The sequence below is a fragment of the Bubalus kerabau genome, chromosome 14 (genome assembly GCF_029407905.1).
Source record: "Bubalus kerabau isolate K-KA32 ecotype Philippines breed swamp buffalo chromosome 14, PCC_UOA_SB_1v2, whole genome shotgun sequence".
Lineage (NCBI taxonomy): Eukaryota > Metazoa > Chordata > Mammalia > Artiodactyla > Bovidae > Bubalus > Bubalus kerabau.
In genome coordinates, this window is record NC_073637.1 from 81,313,204 (window position 1) to 81,330,304 (window position 17,101).

Consider the following 17,101-nt stretch of genomic DNA (forward strand, 5'->3'; position numbering starts at 1 on the left):
GAAAAATGAGCAGCCTTGTTTATCTCTGGGTGCTGACTGAAATAAGAAAATGTGTGTATTTAAGTGCACTAAGCAGTAATGTGCGAAGTGACTATAAGCAGCTTATATTTATAAAGACAACCGAAAAAATTAATTTTCATTAAATAAAGCACATAATTAAATATAACAGTAGTTGCCCTGGTATGGAATAAATTTAATGAAGCATTTTAAGTTGAGATCCGTCAAATTATTTGAATTTATAAAGTCAACCAAGATGAAATAGAAAAGTATGTGTCACTTTTATAAGATCTGATCTTCAATATTATCATAAAAATATGTGCATAGATTATATTAGTAGAATATTGAATCACCACTTCTCTTAAATTCTCCAACTTATCCCCGATCCCCCACCCCCCAACACCCATACAATCCTACATCACTTAGGAGAATGATGTATTGTGATGTTGCCTCCATTCTGCCTAGAGAAAATAACATGCACAAAAATGTGAAATGGCCTGCAGAACCAAAAAGTGGCAAACTAAGATATTTTGCCATATCTTTGTGGATCCCAAAGTGGACAAATGGCTCTGTAGTCGCTCTCTGTTTTTAACACATGTAGACTTCCCAGGTGGCTCAATGGTAAAGATTCTGCCTGTAAATGCAGGAGGCATGGATTCAATCCCTGGGTCAGAAAGATCCCCTGGAGTAGAAAATGGCCACCAGCTCTAGTATTCTTGCCTGGAAAATTCTATGGACAGAGGAGCCTAGCAATCTACGGTCCATGAGGTCACAAAGAGTCGGACATGACAGCGATCAATTGAGCACACATTTTTAATGCACAGGAGCTTTATGTACAGAGACAGAAAGGTTGCCCAGCTTCTCTGTCTGCTGCCCTTACATAGCATCATGAAGCTTCTTCCTGTGATGCACCATAAATTTCTTTATCTAGAAATGCCTCAGACACTTGACATTTCACACGTAAATATGAGAGGGTTCTATTTAGCTTTTAGAGTACAGGATGCAGTAAAAGAGAAGAAAAATTGTAACTTTTTAGTGACCATAGTCACGGTATAAGACAAAGATAAACATTATGGTAGTTTCATATCGAGAAGTTCAAGCTGTTTTCTGTCTCTAAATAATCCTCTTCTCTCTGCTAAATCAGAGTCATGGATGTGTTGTTTAAGATGAGAAGCACAACTAGTACTGAATGTAATGCTTGATTGTGTCTAGATGTCTGCTTTAAAATGTTGATTTTTGTTGTGTTTATTTTTAACTGCTCCATTATAACTGTACATTGTAATGCAAGCTGCTTGAGTCCTTTGCCAAGTAAGAAAATAAACACCTACACACCATCAACACTATTTTTATGTATATATAGCATTTCCATTTTGCCCTTCACAAAGGAGGACCTCAAAGTTATTAAAGTTTACTAAGCTTTCACTCTGGATTAGGGCATCATGTCTCTCTTCCACTCAATTTTCTACCGTCTGTATTATTATGTATGTGTATGTTCAGTTGCTTCAATCATATCTGACTCTTTGTGATCCCATGGACTGTAGCAAGACAGGGTCCTCTGTCAATGGGATTCTCCAGGCAAGAATACTGGAGTGGGTGGATCGAACCTGTGTCTCCTGCATTGCAGGCAGATTCTTTACTGCTGAACCGCCAGGAAAGCCCTACCATCTGCATTAGACCTAGATTTAAAAGGCATTAATTGGGGGTGAGATGGGAATCAGGGCCAAGGATCCAGGGGGTGCCATCTCTTCAAAAGTTTGTTTAAGAGGGTAAATCTCATGCTAAGTGTCCTTACCACAAAATTAAACAGCAATAATACAACCAAACAATGTATACATATACACACATTCCTGAAGGGACACCGCAGAACTTTTGGAGGTGATGGATATTTTTTCTTCTTTATTGTGGTGATGGTGTATCATGGATGGACACTTATGCTAAATCCATGAAACTGTATACATTAAAAGTGCTCACCTTTTGTCGTATGTCAATTATATCTTATAAAAGCTGTTGAAACAAAACTGGAGGATATGGTATGCAGAAACAGACTTCTATTGTCCCTAGTCCACTGGGTCATTAAAAGGTTATATACGTGAGGCTACACTTCAAACAAGTCAAGGACTCAAGAAAATTCTGATTTTAGTAGAATTCTATCTCAGTATCAATAGTCTACATCTTTTCCATGTCTTGTTCCAGAAACCCTGTGTGAAATGGAATATTTCCTGCCAAACTGGTAAACAAGGTGTCACAGGCGTCAAGGATTCCAGCCTTCCAAACGTAAACTTCTGTGGGCCCAGAAAGAACTATGCCTACTATCCAACAGCCCTCAGTCAATCCCCATTGAAAGCGTTGAGGACCTGGGGGGAGGCCATGAGAGAAAGTGCAAGCAGCAGTCATCCTCAGCATCCACCATGCCCTATGGTGAATGGGGAATTAAGGATGGGAATAATATGAATAAGAAACTGAGTTCAGTTCAGTCACTCAGTCATGTTTGATTCTTTGCAGACCCCAAGGATCGCAGCACGCCAAACTTCCCTGTCCAACATCAACCCCCAGAGCTTACTCAAACTCATGTCCATCAAGTCAGTGATACCATTCAACCATCTCATCCTCTGTCATCCCATTCTCTTCCTGTTTTCAGTCTTTCCCAGCATCAGGGTCTTTTCCAATGAGCCCATTCTTCACATCAGGTAACCAAAGTATTGGAGCTTCAGCTTCAGCATCAGACCTTCAATTGAACACTCAGGACTGATTTCCTTTAGGATAGACAGGTTGGATCTCCTTGTAGTCCAAGGGACTTTCAAAAGTCTTCTCCAACACCACAGTTCAGAAGCATCAATTCTTCAGCGCTCAGCTTTCTTTATGGTCCAACTCTCATATCCACACATGACTACTGGAAAATATATAGCTTTGGCTACATGGACCTTTATAGGCAAAATAATGTCTCTGCTTTTTAATATGCTGTCTAGGTTGGTTATAGATTTTCTTCCAAGGAGCATCTTTTAATTTCATAGCTGCATTCACCATCTGCAGTGATTTTGGAGCCCCCCAAAATACATTCTGTCACATTTTCCACTGTTTCCCCATCTGCCATGAAGTGATGGGACCAGTGTCTGTGGAAAATTCTGAAAGAGATGGGAATACCTGACCACCTGACCTGCCTCTTAAGAAACCTGTATGCAGGTCAGGAAGCAACAGTTAGAACTGGACATGGAACAACAGACTGGTTCCAAATCGGGAAAGGAGTACATCAAGGCTGTATATTGTCACCCTCCTTATTTAACTTTTATGAAGAGTACATCATGAGAAACACTGGGCTTGAGGAACCACAGGCTGGAATCAAGATTGCTGGAGAAATATCAATAACCTCAGATATGCAGATGACATCACCCTTATGGCAGAAAGTGAAGAAGAACTAAAGAGCCTCTTAATGAAGGTGAAAGAGGCGAGTGGAAAAGTTGGCTTAAAACTCACCATTCAGAAAACTAAGATCATGGCATTGGTCTCATCACTTCATGGCAAATAAATGGGGAAACAGTGGCTGACTTTATTTTTCTGAGCTCCAAAATCACTGCAGATGGTGATTGCAGCCATGAAATTAAAAGATTCTTGCTTGGAAGGAAAGTTATGACCAACCTAGATGGCATATTGAAAAGCAGAGACATTAGTCTGTCAACAAATGTCCCTCTATTCAAGGCTATGGTTTTTCCAGTGTGAGAGTTGGACTATAAAGAAAGCTGAGTGCCGAAGAATTGATGCTTTTGAACTGGGGTGTTGGAGAAGACTCTTGAGAGTCCCTTGGACTGCAAGGAGATCCAACCAGTCCATCCTAAAGGAAATCAGTCCTGAATATTCATTGGAAGGACGGATGCTGAAGCTGAAACTCCAATACTTTGGCCCCCTGATTGGAAGAGCTGACTCATTTGAAGACACTGATGCTGGGAAAGATTGAGGGCAGGAGGAGAAGGAGAAGGGCAGAGGATGAGATGGTTAGATGGCATCACCGACTCAATGGACATGAGTTTGAGCAAGCTCCAGGAGTTGGTGATGGACAGGGAGGCCTGGTGTGCTGCTGGGAACTCTGGTCAACCACTTGTAAAAGAATGAAACTAGAACACTTTCTAACACCATACACAAAAATAAACTCAAAATGGATTAAAGATCTCAACGTAAGACCAGAAACTATAAAACTCCTAGAGGAGAACATAGGCAAAACACTCTCTGACATATATCACAGCAGGATCCTCTATGACCCACCTCCCAGAATATTGGAAATAAAAGCAAAAATAAACAAATGGGACCTAATTAACCTTAAAAGCTTCTGCACATCAAAGGAAACTATTAGCAAGGTGAAAAGACAGCCTTCAGAATGGGAGAAGATAATAGCAAATGAAGCAACTGACAAACAACTAATCTCGAGAATATACAAGCAACTCCTACAGCTCAACTCCAGAAAAATAAATGACCCAATCAAAAAATGGGCCAAAGAACTAAACAGACATTTCTCCAAAGAAGACATACAGATGGCTAACAAACACATGAAAAGATGCTCAACATCACTCATTATCAGAGAAATGCAAATCAAAACCACTATGAGGTACCATTTCACACCAGTCAGAATGGCTGCGATCCAAAAGTCTACAAGTAATAAATGCTGGAGAGGGTGTGGAGAAAAGGGAACCCTCTTACACTGTTGGTGGGAATGCAAACTAGTACAGCCACTATGGAGAACAGTGTGGAGATTCCTTAAAAAACTGGAAATAGAACTGCCTTATGACCCAGCAATCCCACTGCTGGGCATACACACTGAGGAAACCAGAAGGGAAAGAGACACGAGTACCCCAATGTTCATCGCAGCACTGTTTATAATAGCCAGGACATGGAAGCAACCTAGATGTCCATCAGCAGATGAATGGCTAAGAAAGCAGTGGTACATATACACAATGGAGTATTACTCAGCCATTAAAAAGAATACATTTGAATCAGTTCTAATGAGGTGGATGAAACTGGAGCCTATTATACAGAGTGAAGTAAGCCAGAAAGAAAAACACCAATACAGTATACTAACGCATATATATGGAATTTAGAAAGATGGTAACAATAACCCTGTGTACGAGACAGCAAAAGAGACACTGATGTATAGAACAGTCTTCTGGACCCTGTAAGAGAAGGAGAGGGTGGGAAGATTTGGGAGAATGGCATTGAAACATGTAAAATATCATGTATGAAACGAGTTGCCAGTCCAGGTTCGATGCACGATACTGGATGCTTGGGGCTGGTGCACTGGGACGACCCAGAGGGATGGAATGGGGAGGGAGGAGGGAGGAGGGTTCAGGATGGGAAACACATGTATACCTGTGGCAGATTCATTTTGATATTTGGCAAAACTAATACAATTATGTAAAGTTTAAAAATAAAATAAAATTTAAAAAAAAAAGAAAAAAATAATAAAATAAATAAATAAACTTGAAGTCCTAAAAATTTCCACAGAATAAACATAACTCTCAACATTTAGGTTATATGTATCTTATTTTAGTTGACACTTGCATATTTCATTTACTGATACATCCTGAATTTTCCTTACAGAGCTATAACTTTCTTTTCTTGAAATGAAATTTTTGGTCATGAGTATATGGCTGAGCATAAGAGGTAGGGTTCAGTTCAGTTCAATTCAGTCACTCAGTTGTGTCCGACTGTTTGTGACCCCATAGACTGCAGCATGCCAGGTCTTCCTGTCCATCACCAACTCCTGGAGTTTACGCAAACTCATGGCCATTGAGTTGGTGATCCCATCCAACCATCTCATTTTCTTCCATCCCCTTCTCCTCCTACCTTCAATCTTTCCCAGCATCAGGGTCTTTTCCAATGAGTTGGTTCTTCAGATCAGGTGGCCCAAGTATTAGAGTTTCAGCTTCAGCATCAGTTCCTCCAATGAATATTCAGGACTGATTTTCTTTAGGATGAACTGGTTTGATCTCCTTGCAGTCCAAGGGACTCTCAAGAGTCTTCTCCATCACCACAGTTCAAAAGCACCAATTCTTCAGCACTAAGCTTTCTTTAAAGCCCAACTCTCATATCCATACGTGACTACTGCAAAAACCATAGCTTTGATTAGACAGACCTTTGTTGGTAAAATAATGTCTCTGTTTTTTATTTTTTTTTTTTAATTTTATTTTATTTTTAAACTTTACATAACTGTATTAGATTTGCCAAATATCAAAATGAATCCGCCACAGGTTTACATATGTTCCCCATCCTGAACCCTCCTCCCTCCTCCCTCCCCATTCCATCCCTCTGGGTTTTTTAATATGCTGTCTTGGTTGGTCCTAACTTTTCTTCCAAGGAGAAGGTGTCTTTTAATTTCATGACTGAAGTCACTATCTGCAGTGATTTTGGAGCCCCCAAAAATAAAGTCTCTCACTGTTTCCATTGTTTCTGCATCTCTTTGCCATGAAGTGATGGGACTGGATGCCATGGTCTAGTTTTCTGAATATTGAATTTTAAGCCACTCTCTTCTTTCACGTTCCTCAAGAGGCTCTTTAGTTCTTCTTTGCTTTCGGCCGTTAGGGTGGTGCCATCTGCATATCTGAGGTTATTGATATTTCTCCCAGCAATCTTGATTCCAGCTTGTGCTTCATCCAGTCCAGCTTTTCTCATGATGTACTCTGCATATGAGTTAAATAACCTGGATGACACTGGAGAAGGGATTGGTGAACCACTTCAGTATTCTTGCCTTGAGAACCCCATGAACAGTATGCCCAGTATGAGAAGAGGTAGGGTAGGCCACTATAAATTTTTATTTAGAGATTTTGAATATCATAATATATAAGAATGAAATGTGTATATCTAAGTCATTTTAATGGTGACATATTGAAAAAAAGTGTCCACAACTTCTGGCTATCCAGAAATGATCTGGGAATTCCATTATCTTTATCATTCATACACATTGGTCATTTGAATTGTTCCTGAATTCTGTTAGTTATTTCACACCTCTGAGTAGGATTCAATACACTTTCCTTATTTGCAATTGAAAAACAAAAAATTGTTTCTGATATGCAAAGCCCCTACTAGCCAGTGGGTGACTCTGCATGAACTGTGTTAAATTTTTTGAAAGTTTAAATATTATAACTATAGAATTACTCATTACATATTTAATCAAACTCCTTCTTTAAGTCATCTGCTTTACTCAATTTTTTTTTTCTCATTTCTCCCTGAGTCTTGGCTTTACTTTATCACCTTTGGATTTTTCATGGACTCCCGGGTCCTTTCCTGTATCTGGCCTATGCTCATTTTAGTTTTTTATTTTATGGTTTTTGTCCTTGATTAGGTATTCCTTATCTTATCTCCTTGCCATTTTTCTGTGACCAGTTGCAATACAAACTCTTTAAGCCAATGCTTCACATCAACACCCATCTTTTATTGTGAGGCTGACATAGATGTCAGTCTCACACATTTAGCATCATCCTTTTTGTGAAAGTGTTAGAAGAGCTGAGCTCTTAGTTTATGGTTCTTTCTAAACTCTAAGGCCTCAGTTAATCAGGAAGAAAAAAAAATCAACTAATCTTATGGATGGATTTTAATGGGAAATGGTGAAATAAGTTAATTTACTTATTTAATACAGCAATTTAAAATTGTTATAATTCTTCACACTAAATGTATTTTCAAAATTAAACTTCTATAACCAAGGAGATTAGCATGCTTTCATGAATACCTGTGCTGGAACCTCTTTGATATAGTGGCAGATTCTTTCAGCCAAGATAGCCTTTGACCCTTAATCACAAAGAGCTAGAAATTTTAAGACGCTGAAAGACAGAAACTTATTTATTACTAAATAAAGTGTAAAAACCGTATACTTAAATTATATTCATATTGAATATTAGTTTACTTCCTTTAAGGATAAAACAAGTGTTCACATTGTCCGGATGATCAACTAACGATGTTCATTCATGATTGGTGCACACAGAACAAGACTGCAAACACTCCACTGTTCAATTTCCAGCAGGTTGGAAATGGTGAAATAGGTTAAAAAGAATGATCTAAATTTTTAGAGTTTTCACTTGGTCATCTAGGATACTTTCAAAGCCAAGTCTCATTAGTCCTTGTTGAGGAAAAGACAAATTTCAATGATCTTGAACAAATGGCTAGAAAGAAGGGGATATCTGAGTAGAGATCATGCATTTGAGGCCTTTGTATGTGTTTTCAACGCTTCCCAAACACCAAAATACATAAGACGACAGTATTACAAGATGAAATGCAGCAGCTGATTTTCCAAAGCATAGTCAATAATTTGTCAAAACTCTAGTTTCATAGCAATAAGAGTCTTCATATGTGGGGTAGAATGGGATTTAATTCTTATGTCAATTTTTTAAGTGCAAAATAATGAAAATGAAATAATATTTCTCAATATCCTTCTTCATTCTCTACTGTATTGCTATATCATCTCATTAAATGACATAAAGTCCCACTCTTAAGAGGAGGCAAAAGAAATAAAGAAGGGAAACATACAAATCGTATGTTAGAGCATTAGTGAAGCAATCCTAACTAGCTTTTATCTAGGTGAGGTGATAAAACTTCCATGCCCCTGCATTGCCATGGCCAGCCATTGCATATTATGAGGCAGGACCCAGAACATTTGCAGTTCTATAGCAAGGGACTTAGTAGAAATGCAGCTGCATCTCTATCACGAAGGGTCAGGAAGAGTTTGGGCAGTCTAGGGCAGATGAGTTTCTGATGGACCATCCATGGGCATCACTAAGATATATGCATAGAATATGTATAAATTCAATAATAATAGAGGAGAACTGAGCATCACCGACTCGATGGACATGAGTTTGAGTGAACTCCGGGAGATGGTGATGGACAGGGAGGCCTGGTGTGCTGCGATTCATGGGGTCGCTAAGAGTCGGACACAACTGAGCCACTGAACTGAACTGAACTGAGTATCGTAGAACTTGGTAATAGGTTGTACACTCCCTTTATAATTGGTTTAGTCCATCCAAGTTGCTCCTCTGGTTCTCATAACAATCTTCAGAAGTGCTGCACCTGGGTTCCCAGATCTGTTCTGTGTGTTTCGGGCCGTAATGACCTCCCAGTCGTTCCTCCAGATCACAAAAGAGGGACTGTCAGAGAGACCGTGCTGTTTGGGGGAGACAGTCACATTTGAAGGCAATTAAAGAATTTTGCTTCAAATTTTTAAAACCAAAATGACCAACTTAGAGTGCAGAAAATACTTTAGAGACTACAGAACACAGTGGCAGATATTTATAGCTAAAGTAATTAAGACCAAAAGAAGTTAAATTATTCTCAACCTAGAAGGGACAGAGACAGGCACAGAGGGCCTGGGACCACATCTCTAAGCACCTCTCATTACAAGGATAAAATAAGTCAGTCTAGTGAAAGTTAAATTTTCAGACAGCTAAGATCTATTAGATGACTATTAGAAGTTTCTGGTTGTTTTATAGTCTCCAATTTCTATCTGCCTCTTACAACCCCCTGGCCTGCAGCACACCAGGCTGCTCTGCCCTCCACTGTTTCCTGGAGCTTGCTGAGTCAGGGATGCTATTTAACCATCTCATCCTTTGCAGTGCCCTTCACCTTTTGCTTTCAGTCTTTCCCAGAATCAGGTTCTCAGCCTCACAATTCAAAAGCATTAGTTCCTCAGCTCTCAGCCTCCCTTGTGGTCCAACTCTCATATCCGTACATGACTACTGGAAAAGCAATAGTTCTGATTATATGGCCTTTTGTTGGCCAAGTGATGCCTGCTTTTAAATATGCTATATAGTTTTGTCAGAGCTTTCCTTTCAAGGAGCAAGCATCTTTTAATTTCATGACTGCATCCACAGTAATTCTGGAGCCCAAGAAAATAAAATTTGTCATTCCTTCTATATTTTTTTCCGTTCTATTTGCCAAAAAAACTGATGAGAATGGATACCATGATCTTAGTTGTTTTAATGTTGAGTTTTCAGCCAGCTTTTTCACTCTCCTCTTTCACTCTAATCAAGAGGCTTTTTAGTTCCTCTTCACTTTCTGCTATTAGAGTGGTATTATCTGCATATCTGAGATTGCTGATATTTATCCTGGCAATCTTGATTCCAGGTTGTGATTCATCCAGCCTGGCATTTTGCATGATGTACTCTGCATATAAGTTGAATAAGCAGGGTGACTATATACAATTCTTTGGGATTGGATTGAAAACTGACCTTTTCCAGTCCTGTGGTCAGTATAGAGTTTTCCAAATTTGAGTGCAGTGCTGACATATTGAGTGTAGCATTTTAACAGGATCATCTTTTAAATTTTTAAAAACCCAGCTGGATTCCATTAATTCCACTAGTTTCAGTTCAGTTCAGTCGCTCAGTCATGTCTGACTCTGCAATCCCATGAACTGCAGCATGCCAGGCCTCCCTGTCCATCACCAACTCCCGGAGTCCACACAAACCCATGTCCATTGAGCCGGTGATGCCATCCAACCATCTCATCCTCTGTTGTCCCCTTCTCTTCCTGCCCTCAACCTTTCCCAGCATCAGGGTCTTTTCCAATGAGTCAGCTCTTCCCATCAGGTGGCCAAAGTATTGGAGTTTCAGTTTCAACATCAGTCCTTCCAATGAACACCCAGGACTGATCTCCTTTAGGATGGACTTGTTGGAACTCCTTGCAGTCCAAGGGACTCTCAAGAGTCTTCTTCAACACCAAAGTTCAAAAGCATCAATTCTTCTGCGCTCAGCTTTCTTTAAAGTCCAACTCTCACATCCATACATGACCACTGGAAAAACCATAGCCTTGACTAGACGGACCTTTGCTGGCAAAGTACTGTCTCTGCTTTTTAATATGCTGTCTAGGTTGGTCATAATTTTCCTTCCAAGGAGTAAGTGTTTTTTAATTTCATGGCTGCAATCATCATCTGCAGTGATTTTGGATCCCATAAAAATAAAGTCAGCCACTGTTTCCACTGTTTCCCCATTTGTTTGCCATGAAGTGATGGGACCGGATGCCATGATCTTGGTTTTCTGAATGTTGTGAGCTTTAAGCCAACTTTTTCACTCCACTAGCTTAGTTGGTAGTAACGCTTCCTAAGGCCCACTTGACTTCAACTCCAGGATGTCTCCTGTAGGTGAATGACCACACCATCGTGGCTATCTGCTTCATTTAGACTTTTATGTGTAGTTCTCTGTATTCTTGCCACCTCTTCTTAATCTCTTCTGCTTCTGTGAGGTCCTTACTATTTCTGTCCTTTATCATGCCCATTTTTCCAAGCTATCTCCCTTGATATGTATAATTTTCTTGAAGTTATCTCTACTCTATTTCATTCTATTGTTTTCCTCTATTTCTTTGCATTTTTTCTTTTAAGAAAGCCTTCTTAAAAAAAAAAAAAAAAGAAAGCCTTCTTGTCTCTCCTTAATATTCTTTGGAACTCTGCATTCAGTTGGGTATATATTTTTCCCTTTCTCTCTTGCCTTTCACTTCTCTTCCTTCCTCAGTTATCTGTAACACCTTGCCAGACTTTGCCTTTTTGCGTTTTTTTTTCCTTTGGGATTGCTTTGGTTGCTACCTCCTGTACCATGTTATGAACCCTTGAAAATCATAGCTTTTCAGGCTCTCTGTCTACCAGATCTAACTCTTTGAATCTATTCATCATTACCAGTGTATAACCATAAGGGACTTGATTTAGGTCATACTTGAATGGCCATGTGATATTCCCTACTTTCTTTAAGTTTGAATTTTGCAATAATGAGCTCATGATCTGAGCTGTAGTCATCTCCAGGTCTTGTTTTTACTGTCTTTATAGAGCTTTTCCATCTTTTCCTGTAGAAAACATAATCTGATTTCCATTTTGACCCTCTGATGGTGTTCATGTGTAGAGTTATCACTTCAGTTTCTGGAAAAGGGTGTTTGATATGACCAGTGTGTTCTCTTGACAAAACACTTTTAGCCTTTTCCCTCTTTCATTTTGTACTCAAGGCCTAATTTGCCTGTTATTCCCAGTATCTCTTGACTTCCTACTTTTGCATTCTAATCCACTATGATGAAAAGGACATCTCTTTTTGGTATAAGTTCTAGAAGGTCTTGTAAGTTTTCATAGAATCTGCCAAATTTAGCTTCTTCAGTGGTTGGGGCATAGACTTGAATTAATGTGATATTGACTAGTTTGCCTTGGAAATGAACAGAGGCCATGGCATCATTTTTGAGATTGTACCCAAGTACTGAATTTCAGACTCTTGTTGAATATGAAGAATACTCCATTTCTTCGAAGGGATTCTTGCCTGCAGTAGGAAATATAATGGTCATCTGAATTAAATCCTCCTATTCCCATTATTTGTCCATTTTAATTCTCTGATTCCCAAGATGTTAATGTTCAATCTTGGCTTCTCCTGCTTGACCATGTCCAGTTTACCTTGATTCATGAACCTATCATTCCAAATTCCTATGCAATATTGTTCTTTTCAGTATTGGGCTTTACTTTCACCACCAGACACATCAAAACTGAGCATCATTTCCTCCTTGGCCCAGCCTCTTCATCTTTCTGGCACTATTGGCAATCGCCCTCTGCTCTTCCTCAGTAGCATATTGGACACCTTCCTATCTGTGGGGCTCACTCCCTGGTATCATATCTTTTTGTCCTTTCATACTGCTCGTGGGCAGGGCAGGAATACTGGAGTGGGTTCCCTTTTCTTCTCCAGTGGACCACATATTGTCAGAACTCTTCACTACGATCTGTCTGTCTTGGGTGGCCTACATCGCCTGGCTCATAACTTCATTGAGTTATGCAGGCCTTTCTCCATGACAAGGATGTGATTTATGTTCTTGCTGTTATTGTTCAGTCACTCAGTCTGCAATCCCAAAGACTGAAGGACACCAGGCTTCCTTGTCCTTCACTATCTCCTGGAGTTTACTCAAACTTATGTCCGTTGAGTCGATGATGCCAGTCAGCCATCTCATCTTCTGTCATCCCCTTCTCCTCCTGCCCTCAATCTTTCCCAGCCTCAGAGTCTTTTCCAGTGAGTTGACTCTTTGCATCAGGTGGCCAAAGTATTGAAGCTTCAGCTTCAGCATCAGTCCTTCCTGTGAGTATTCAGGGTTGATTTCCTTTGGGGTTGACTGGTTTGATCTCCTTGCAGTCCAAGGGACTCTCAAGAGTCTTCTCCAACACCACAGTTCAAAAACACCAGTTCTTCAGCATCCAACCTTCTTTATGGTCCAGTTCTCACAACCATACAAGACTACTGGAAAAACCATAGCTTTGACTATAGGGACCTCGATCAGCAAAATTATGTCTCTGCTTTTTAATACGCTGCTTAGGTTTTTCATAGCATTTCTTCCAAAGATCAAGCATCTTTTAATTTCATGGCTGCAGTCACTGTCCACAGCAATTTTGGAGCCCAGGAAAATGAAGTCTGTCACTGTTTCCACTGTTTCCCCATCTATTTGCCATGAAGTGATAGGACTGGATGCCATGATCTTAGTTTTTGAATGTTGAGTTTTAAGCCAGTTTTTTCATTCTCGTTTTTCATTTTCATCAAGAGGCTCTTTAGTTCCTCTTCACTTTCCACCATTAGCCTGGTGTTATCTCAACATCTGAAGTTACTGATATTTCTCCAGACAATCCTGATTCCACCTTATGATTCATTTAGCCTGGCATTTTACCTAATGTATCCTGCATATAAGTTAAATAATGAGGGTGACATTTACTGAGCATGACCACCAGAGCAAGACCCAGTTTTACCCACAGTCAGTCCCTCCAATCAGGAAGCTTGCACAAGCCTCTTATCCTCACCCATCAGAAGGCAGACAGAATGAAAAGTACAGTCACAGAAAACTAACCAAAATGATCACACAGATTACAGCTTTGTGTAACTTAATGAACCTATGAGCCATGTCATGTAGGATCACCCAGAGTGGACAGGTCATGGTGGGGAGTTCTGTCAAAACGTGGCCCACTGGAGAAGGGAATGGCAAACCACTTCCAAATTCTTGCCTTAAGAACCCCATGAACAATATGTGATCCTTGAAAGGGTATTAAATGTTATTATTAAGCAAACTTTTCCTGTAGATTGTTGTTCAATCATGTCTTACTCTTTGTGAACCCATAGACTGTAGCTCACCAGGCTCCTCCATGGAATTCTCCAGGCAAAAATATTGGAGGGGGTAACCATGTCCTTCTCCAGGGCATTTTCCCCACCCAGGGATGAAACCTGGGTCTCCCACATTTCAAAGTGAAGTGAAATGCAGTCATCATGTCCGACTCTTTGCAACCCCATGGACTATACAGTCCATGGAATCCTCCAGGTCAGAATACTGGAGTGGGTAGCCTTTCCCTTCTCCAAGGGATTTTCCCAACCCAGGGATCGAACCCAGGTCTCTCACATTGCAGGCAGATTCTTTACAGCTGAGCCACAAGGGAAGCCCTGATAGCTTCCCATATTTCAGGCACATTCTTTACTGTCTGAGTCACCAGGTCAGATAATAAATATTTTATAGACTTTGTGGACCATACAGTTTCAATTGGAAGTATTTAAGTTTGTGCTGCAGCATGAAAGTGACAACAACCAACAGATAAACTTACAAACGCCTGTCATGGGCCCTATCTCCGTATTTGGCTTGATGGTTTCTATGGTTTCTCACCACTTGAACAATTTTGCTGATACACACACACTCACATATGTATATACACACATATATATGCATTTTACAAAATTGCTTGAGTGACATAAGGCAAACACTGGATCGAGAGATTTCAGTGTTTGCTGCTAACTTAGAGCAGCTTAGAAGGGTCAATGTCACTAATTATTATATTTTGCCCTCTCAAGCTAATTATACTACCAAAATCAGAATTTCTGTTTTTCTCCTATATTGCTAAGACTTGTCTTTTTCTTGATCTATTGGCACCTGACCAACTAATGCCAAATCTGCTATGGGACTATATCTACCTGGAAATGCCGTTTATGCCAGCAGCTCAATAACCTACTTGAAATGAAAAAAACATGAAATGATTAATAAGCTGAGGATCACTTTATAGACCCAACTACCAGAACCTGAATATGGACTGGGTTAGAAATCTTGGAAAATGTACGTGCTTAATAGCTTACTCTTAAACATCAGTTCTATGAAAACAAGGAATAGCCGAATTAAATTAGATTTGATCCCTGCTGGTGTGACAATCTGGGCCCATTAGCTCAGCTCATTAGAGCTTGGTGTTAATGAGACCAAGGTCAGGGGTTCATCTGCCATATGAGACACCACGCTTCATATAAAGACAGCCATTCTGTTCAATGAATTTACTGAAATAGTCTGCACATCTTATTTTATCCATATGTTTCAAATAATTGCAACTGGTTACAAGCAGGACAAAGGAAAGAAAATACAGGGGAAAATTAGTGGAAAAGATACATTTTTGAAGGAAACTAGATCATCTTAATGCATAGAGAACACATTATATTACACTTCCTCTATTTAATTAATAAGTATACTTAATAAGTAATTCATACAAATTGATAATTTGAGCTGAAGTACAATAAACCAACTTCAATTCCAGTTGCATTTGTTCATACATGTATCTGTCAGCCACTATGCTACATATTGGGAGTATAAAAATCAGTACAACCTCAATAACCTGACAAGGGGTATAGCACAAGATGAGGGCAAGTGCCTATTGGGGTTATTATTGCATAGTGGTAGTTGCTGGAAGCCGAGAAAGCAATGGCACCCCACTCCAGTACTCTTGCCTGGAAAATCCCATGGATGGAAGAGCCTGATAGGCTGCAGTCCATGGGGTCCCTAAGGGTCGGACACAACTGAGCAACTTCACTTTCACTTTTCACTTTCATGCATTGGGGAAGGAAATGGCAACCCACTCCAGTGTTCTTGCCTGGAGAATCCCAGGGCCGGGGGAGCCTGGTGGGCTGCCGTCTATGGGGTCGCACAGAGTCAGACACAACTGAAGTGACTTAGCAGCAGCAGCAGTTGTTGGAAGCAATGGTCGAACTCAAATACTTGCAGACTATATCTGGCCAAAGGATACAAAGATTCACAAATCCTATCTTTCCAGTCAACTTTTCTCCAAAAGTGTTTCCTTGAGGGAGATATAAAGATAAGGCACACCAACAAAGAAAATCAGCATGTTATTGTATTATGAAGGGAATGCGACTTTCAAGCAAAGTAAATATAGAAGTACAGGAAACTCAGATAATCTTGACTGGATTTTATTATTAAAGAACTAAGAGACCGTGTTTATCTTTCCCACATTTCTATCTAAAAGTTTCATTTCAAGTCTGACCATAGCTTTATCTGCTGAGTCCAAGGTGGTCCAAGAGAAGAGTAGACGAAGTGCTCTCTCATCTCCTTAAAAATAACCAAACCTGCTTAACCTCCCAGGGCTGAGAAAGAGAGAAACAAGTCTATGTATCACACTTTAAACAGCAGACAGTTTTCTTATACAAAGCAGACTCACTTAGAAACCTGAAATTTGGCTAGATAAATTAAAATTGCCTGCTTCTTGCATATATGAAGAACACGAGCTTGCTCTGTTTTCTATCAGTTCATATTTTGCCTCTGCTGATTCCTCTCTGAGTCACCCAGCCACATGAAATTCAAGAGCCTCAAGTATAAGAAGAATGTGTTGTATTAGACGGTGAGGCATGGAGTGAGCGAGGGCATGTGAGCTCCTTTTCCTTCTTGTGGTTGCAAATGTAACAATGTTTGGTTGTTATAAACTAAAGTCGGAGACAAAGTTGGTGAGAAATCCACAGTGAACGGATGACGTTTGATCTAGATCATGATGCAATTTTGCCAGATGGAGGGCTATTCTGTAAAGCAAGTAAAAGCACACGTAAATGTACAGTGCAATGTCTACAAGGTGTCTGAGGAATATGAAGAGTTTTAAGTCATAACATGTTGATACGGAACACACATTGAAAACTAGTGTTCACGTCCAAAGATAGAAATGATCTTGCTCAGTTTTCGGCCTGAAATTGGAAGCTTGACATCGATGGTTCATGCGGTTCTTCTTACTTTCTAATGCACAGTTAAGTGATGATTAATTATCCAACATCAAATTTCAAACCTATGAAAACATATACCAAAATAGGGCTAAAATTATGACTGTATGAACTTTGCC